Source organism: Mesitornis unicolor, unplaced genomic scaffold (genome assembly GCF_000695765.1).
Source record: "Mesitornis unicolor isolate BGI_N332 unplaced genomic scaffold, ASM69576v1 scaffold10143, whole genome shotgun sequence".
Taxonomy (NCBI): Eukaryota; Metazoa; Chordata; class Aves; order Mesitornithiformes; family Mesitornithidae; genus Mesitornis; species Mesitornis unicolor.
In genome coordinates this window covers 79,923-87,558 of record NW_010172595.1, presented here as the reverse complement: position 1 = coordinate 87,558, position 7,636 = coordinate 79,923, and positions in this window count along the sequence as shown.

The following is a 7,636-nucleotide window of genomic DNA, read 5'->3' as shown; positions in this document are numbered from 1 at the left end:
ATTGAAATTCATAGCTGTTATTCCTGTCTGATAATAACCTCTTTCTGAAAGCACCTACCTATTGAGGAATCATTCACATTCCTCCTGTGGAATACCTCCTTCACGCTCCTGCGAAAAAGTGTCCATTTGTATGTTTTAATCAAGTTGAGTCTTCTAGTCCTAAACAAGAATGGCACAGTCTAGTCTCCTATATGGGTACTTGAAAAATATATAGAAAATGCTTGAATAATGTATACTCCTCTTTATTTGCTTCTTGATAATTGTGTGGAAGAGTACAGGAAAGCACTGAATGACATTCTCATGCTTGACTTCTGGAACAAAGAAAAGGATGAAATAGGGGACTTCTGGTTTTGTTTCAGCTCACTGGGGTCCTGATGCTGACCTCAGTGGAGTCCAATTCTCATTTCCTGTGGGCTGCACCCTGTGATAGGAGGCAAGCTGAAGCTGCTTAGGAGAAAGTTTTATATAACTCAATGTTTTTGGTATCTGTGACTTACATGAGAGGCTCTGGAGCTAGCTGTAGTAGCTTAAGGATGGAAAAATCTTTAGGACATTTAAAGCCTTGGTGTTGGTCAGGGAAAGGAGGCCTCTTTGTACCTCTGGCTCAGTATTTTAATTGCTGTAGCTCTATATTGTTAGAAGCCTGAAAAGAAATATTCATAAGTATGTTCCAGCATGTGCTTCAGTAGATAACTTTGCTAGCAAGGGCAAAGTGTTAAAACAGATTGATTGGATTGTCTAACATTTTAATGTCAAGATTATTCTCATTCTCTGGTCAACCAACTGGCTGCTGGTTTGTGAGGCTTCTGTTCTGTCATACCAGCTTTCAGATTTTAGTTTTATTTGACATCTTTAGATGTATCTAATTCAAAGCCTTCTCATGAAGGAAAACAGCAGGTCTACTTAAAGGAAGAGCATCAGCAACTAGTTATTACACAGTTCTGTATTCATTACTCAGAATTTTCAAGGCTAATAACAAGTTATTTGCTTTCTGAATTTTTCAATTCTAAGAAAACAAAACAAAACAAAAAACCTCCAATATTGTTGAACAGTTTCTCTAGCTGTCATGGCTTTGAGACTTCTACAAAGCCATTTTCTGGTTGAGATGACAGCACTGCTATGTTCAGTAGTTACATGTACATCAGTCATTTTCATCACTGTTGTCCAGGTTGTTGTGTCCTTCCAGATGGTGTCTACCTTCCCAGTTTGACATGGAACCTGCTCAGTTTTTCTGTCAGGAGCCAGCTATGCCTGCACATGTTATCTGTTATATTTAGGAAACAGGAGGAAATCTGACCCACTGCCAATCAGAAATAGTTGCTTATAATGTCAAGGACATTAGTAGCCAAAAGCGGTTTGCATTGAAGATTTTTTTCCCCTGAGAAAATGTGAGTTATATGGACAAATTTGTATTAATTTTCTTCAAGAAAAACCTTGTTTTACATTTTAATGATTGTGATGCAGTTCTGCTTTGCTTGCTTTGACAAAGGCAAGATCCTTGCCCAAGTTTTGTTTAAAGTTGAAGTGAAGAATACTTTAGATCTTAATAGAATGGGATTGTAGTGAGTTTCTGCTGTCTCAGGGGTTTACAGATGTCATGTTTTGCCCCTTCATTCTGGATTTGAATAATAAACTCTCTCTGACATCTGCAGAAGGCAGTAGCTGTAACTCATGATAGAGGTCACTGGTGGGACAGGAGGTTTGTATTGTGTCCTCTTTTCCTGCTGCCAGTCATTTACTTTTTATAGGCATTAAATGTTAAAATAAAAATGATTGTACATTATAAGCACTTCCTTTGATGAAGTATACAAATACAATTTGAAACAAAGAGAACTACTTCTATGACTGGTTTAGATTAAACATTCCACTACAGTAGCTTTATGTTAGGACTTGATTCATTTGCATCCCAGCTGTAACTGTCATTTTCATTGGTTTTCCTATTAATAAAACCCAAATGATAGCTCCCAGGCTAGCCTGCAGAAAAGGCCTGAGGTGATCCTATTAAATGTGTTAACTTTAAAAGGGCTTTTATATATTTAATGGCTGTATACAGAACCTTATTTTATTAAGAGTATCAATAGTGAAATACTTTTTGAAGATATTTGTAACTTAATTTTGAACAATATTAAGACAATTATACTGTCTATTTTCTAAATTCATACTTTCTTTATTCCTGTTGCAATTAAACGTATGTTTTGTTCATTTTTACTATCTGTACTGGGTCTCATGGGATGGAAACAGCTGATAAGATGCTATGTTTTAAATTTATGACAAAAACAAGTACTGATAACACCAATATTTTTGCTATTGCTTATCACTTGCACTGCATCAAGGTCTTATTTGTTTCTCGCTCTGTACCCCCACGCAGTAGGTTGGGGGTGGGTAGGAGGTTGGGAGGGGACACCACTGGGACAGCTGACCCAAACTGACCAAAGAGATATTCCATACCATATAATATCATGCTCAGCAATAAAACTGGCAACAGAGCATTTTTCCAAGATGGCCTTTGCTTGAGGATTGGCTGGGCACCAGTCTGCTGTTTGTTCTGGGCTTTGTTCACTTCTTAAGCTGTCTTTATCTTGACCCACGAGTTTTTCTCAATTTTGCCCCTATCTCCCATATCTCACTGGGAGAGCGTAATCAAGGAATTGGGTGGGGGTTTAGCTGCTGCCTGGGGTCAACTCACCAGAGTATTATATGTCAGTTAAGCGCTTGTGCATTCTGTTTCTGTAAGGTTGCTAGAATTTTGACATTACATTGTAGCTTAAAATTTACAGATTTATGAACTTTGTATAAAGGGAGAAAAAGGCCAAGCATAACAACTAATGCAAACTCTTTTTTCCTCTGCCAAATCTGAAATCCCTCAATACGGGAAATTTCTTTATATGGGTAGACAGAAATAGTGTCAGCTGCAAAAATAATGAAAGCTTTTGAACAAACTGGGGACCTCCCCAGAAACTTCACTATGTTTAGGTGAAAATTGTTATTTGCCAACTGAGTATACACTGGGTATACTTTATTTCTTCATTAATGAATATACATACATATAAGCCAAGATTAATTCTACTAGTCAGATTGTTTGGATTTAGTGTAAAATAAACACGGGTACAGAAACTAGTCATAGTGCTGTGCTTTCACATTTTATTAAGTCAATCAAACGTTTTCAAACTTTGAAACAATGTAATCTTAAATGAGACATGTTTGAAATACTAATCCAAATGAATTCTTGGTTCCTGATCTCTCTGCTATAGGGCTCAGAAGAAAATGTAATTTAATAAGAATAATGGTCCACTGTAGAGGTAAGCAAAAGTAGTAACTCTGGGGGAACCTCCAAAGAATTCAGGTTTGAGGAGGACCTTCTGAACTGTGGTGCGTATACCATTAAATGGATTGAAGTGAAATGTGGCAAGGTACAGAGCTAAGTCGCAAGTACTAATGTTGGTAGTTGTTGCAAATGTAGCTGTTGCTGCTAATACTGGAAAAGTTTTGTTAGCTCCTGAATGGGAAAAAAAGATTACAAAATACATTCAGTAGACCTCTGGACAAACTAAAAGGCAAATAAATCTGAGAATGAGAAGCATTTAAAACAAACAGGCATTCCAGAAAGCTAAAAATGATTAGTCAGGCAGGGCTGTATTTCTTTAACTTGCAGAGGTTCTTAGAAAAAGTAACAATGAAAGATTAAAAATATCTGTTATAGTGACAAAGTACCAAAATCAGAGACAGTTGTGATGTACTTGTTCTCTCTCTAGCAGAATTTTACTGTTTACCAAAAAAAATTATTTCATCAATGGAATAATTTCACCTGTGATGAAGGTGTGTCAGGCAAAGCTTCACTCAGACTTTTCAGATCATCTGGTGGTGCCTGTTGCTGGTACACATCAGGTTATTCATTGTGCAAACTTGTCTGCAGACACTCTGTTCAGCTGGGATTAGACACCTGAATTATACAAAGAATAAGCTATAAAATGCCTTTCCTTTACAGTGACTGGGAGAAGGAATTTTCCAGGTAGTTCTTTTTTTCATTTCAAAATGTGTAGCATTCTTCTAAAGACCAAAGAGCTACAAGGTTTCTACTAAAACCCATATACTTTTTTATTTTCTTCTCTGGTGTGATCTACAGCTGTAACTCTTATATAATAGAAAGAGGGTTCTGTAGTTTGGTAAAAATTAGAAAATGTAAAGCATAAGTATACAAAGTACTTAAATTTAACTGGTTCAATATGTATAGCAATATTCTGCTTCTGTTCTCATGCTTCTGTTTTCGTCTGTTTCTAATGTTGATAATTTTTATGATAATCTGAGCAATGTCAGCTGTTGTCTGAAACTGAATTTGCTACTTTTCTTTATAGCATTGTTTTGGTCACCTTTTTTCGGTGAAATATTACAAATGATTGTCTTCAAATATATTTAAGATTTTTTTATTAAATACAATAAATATGAAAGAAAAATATTTGAGTACAAATGCTTAAGCCCTTCTCTAGAATGTAATTTTCCCATGCATTGCTTTGGTTATTGTGATAATATAAACAACACTTGCAGTTTCAGTGTTTAAGAGATATTACCTGATTTAGAATTACATTTATAATCCTTAGTAATTCTGAGATTTATTTGGTTTTCCCACCAGAAGATGAGTTTGCATGTGTTGTCTCCAATCAGTTTTTCTCCTCATCTCTACTTGCTCTTGGCTGTGTTCTACCCCTACTTGCTTTATTGTAGGTCTTTTTAACCAGATCACTTAATGGTTATGTGTTAGAGTGCAGTCACACAATAGTTATGCTGGTAAAGCTGAGAATTGGCAGGATAAAAGTGAATGGAAGAACTTGTTAAGTTTGATAACTTAACCAGATACCTTGCCACTGAAATAGCTTGTTTAATCATCAGCACTAGAAAGAAATATAGTCTGAGAAAATTATTGTATAGAAAACTTTTATGTATTTAACAAAGTTGAAGGAAGAGGATAGGGAAATTCAAACCATTTATAAATAGAAATTGAGGTATACTCAAAAAAACATTGATTTGCTAGATTTTCATATACTATAAAGAAGCACTTTGCTCTGGTTTAGCTCAAGGAATGAGAAAAATCTCTGAATAGCTTTTAGAATGGTCTTTAGATTTGCCAAATTTGCACATTTGAGATACTGTTCGAACAAGTGTGTTCTTTCATGTATTAAATAAAGGCATATATATATATACACACATATGCATTGTCAGTATAGAACCTATAATGTACTAGAAGACCTAATCTAATGGTATTTGATTAAAAAAAGTTACCATGTCTTTCTGCATTGTTCAGTTATTTTGTATGCAGGCAAAAATATCTGAATGAATTCAATATTGGTATATAAATGAATATTAAAATATGATGATCAGGATTATAATAAAATAGGTTTTTATATGCTATACAAAAAGGTCTCCATTCTGTTAAATATTTTTTTCAGTCTAGGGCACACATTTTGGAACATAAAGGGATTTTTACAGTTTAACAATTGAAGCACTAGGCACAGTTGGTTTATTTGTGTAATCTAGAAAAATATTACCTTTTAGTTTTCAGCTGGCATAGAGATAAGTAATATAGGAGTGACACTCCTACATTACTCCAAGTAATACTTGATGAAGTATATAAAAGTAATTAAAATCTGAAAAATTAATCATCTGTTCTCATATTTCTGTTTGAACACTGATTTTTTTTATTATTATTGTATTGTTCCTCTCTTTCTCTTTTTGGGTTGTTTTGGTTCGTTGGTTTGGGTTTTTTTGTTTTGTTTTGGCTTTTTTTTTGTAGTTTTGTTTGGTTTGGTTTTGGTTTTGTTTTTTTTTTGTGTGTGTTTTTTGGTGGTTTTTTGTTTTGGTTTTTGTTTGTTTGTTTTTTATTATAACATATATTAACTTGGTTTCCAGATTTTAAAAACAAAAAATTTTCCTAATTTTCCCCAATTACAATCATTTTTCCTAGATCTTATACCAGAAGTATACCAAAAAATCTGTATCTTGAAGCATATTTGCAAGTGACATAATGCAAATCACTTCCACAAATTTCAGAAGGTTCCCTGGTAGTCGTATGTGATGAAATGCCATAAATACCCTTTGTATTTTTTCTACTAGACTCTAGAAGAATAAGGTTTACGCTAAGCAGTCAAAAGCTTGACCATATAAAACTTTATTACAGTATAACCATACAACATTGTGATCTAATTAAAGGAAAATTGTTACTTCTCAGTGTGTAGAAATGTGCTTTGATTTCTGCACACCCCTTTCATCTTTTTTAAGTCAAACATAGCCTCTCATTATATTTAACTGAATACACAGAAAGTGCAATCAAACATCATCTGGTTCTAACCTGCAACATAGTGCAATGTTGAGGACAGTAGGGTTTCAATTTCATTTGTGTTGTCACATTAACGAATTAACCGGTGCTTGTCATGGGTTATGTGCCAAGTGATGTCTTTTGAATCTGATTCCAAAGAAAACAACAGGCTTTCCAAAAAATGAAAGCTTGAAAGGGTTCTTTCTGGTTGGTAGAAATAATAGATGACTGAAGAACTTAAACATAAAAACACAGAACACATAAAAAATGTACACACTGCTGTGTTCAGTGTAGTTTACATATTGGGTGGAACGTATGCAGTAGCTTAATATGATCTCTTGATTTCATTTGAAAAATTTTCTCTAACAATATTAAAATTAACCTTCTGAAAAACAATGTTACAACATGGTACGTGAGGTGGAATGTATTTTTCACACCTGTTAGAAAAAAATAGCTATGAAACCCGTTTTTGTGGGATTTTGTTTGTCATACAAGTAGGGGCATGCTGTAGTTACAGCCTGTTTGCACCACCAATCCATGGCTTAGAGTTTACAGCTTCTCTAATGGGAATTGCATTAGAACTGTTAAATTGATCTTTTGTTCCTGAAGTCTTTATCTTTGGTCATTCTGGACTCACTCCTGTGCATGAAAAAAAGAATGAATCCAAGAGCATGAGAAAGTAAAGAAAGAACTAAAGATGTTGGCAGTATTAGTGGACTGAAAGGGTGTTAAGGAAAGATTAGTAAAGAAAGGTTTAGACCCACATGAACCCCATGTGATTTCTTATATCTGCTATTGGATTATTTCTGATAGGCAAACTCATATAAGATGATAATTTTCCTCACTTTATGCTAAAAAATGCTATGGTCTGAGTATTGCAATTGTATCAGGTGGGAAAATGTGGTGTCTCATGAACTAGATGCTCATACCCATAAAAATATACACCTTTTTTACTCTGTCAAGTTTTACCTTAATATCATTGTGTCTTACACAATTTTATCAGCATTATGTAAGAAAAATATTTCCTTTAGCTGGCTTAGAAATGACAAATGTAGATGTAATCTTGTTCTGCAGTGAACAGACATATCACAAAAAGTGTCACTGGAACTTGGACTGTGACACTTGCAGAAATGCAGTTTATCTGCATCTTTTTAAAAACTGATGAAAGTTTTAATGAATTATATTTTGGGGCTTTGTATTCAGTGCATTGTCTTTAACAGCTGGACTTCTTAGTTCAAATTCATTGTTCAGGTACAGGTGATGACAAGAAATAGGAGCAAATTATAAACTTTGCTTTAGAAATTTTCAGTCTTCACATGACATGTTTAC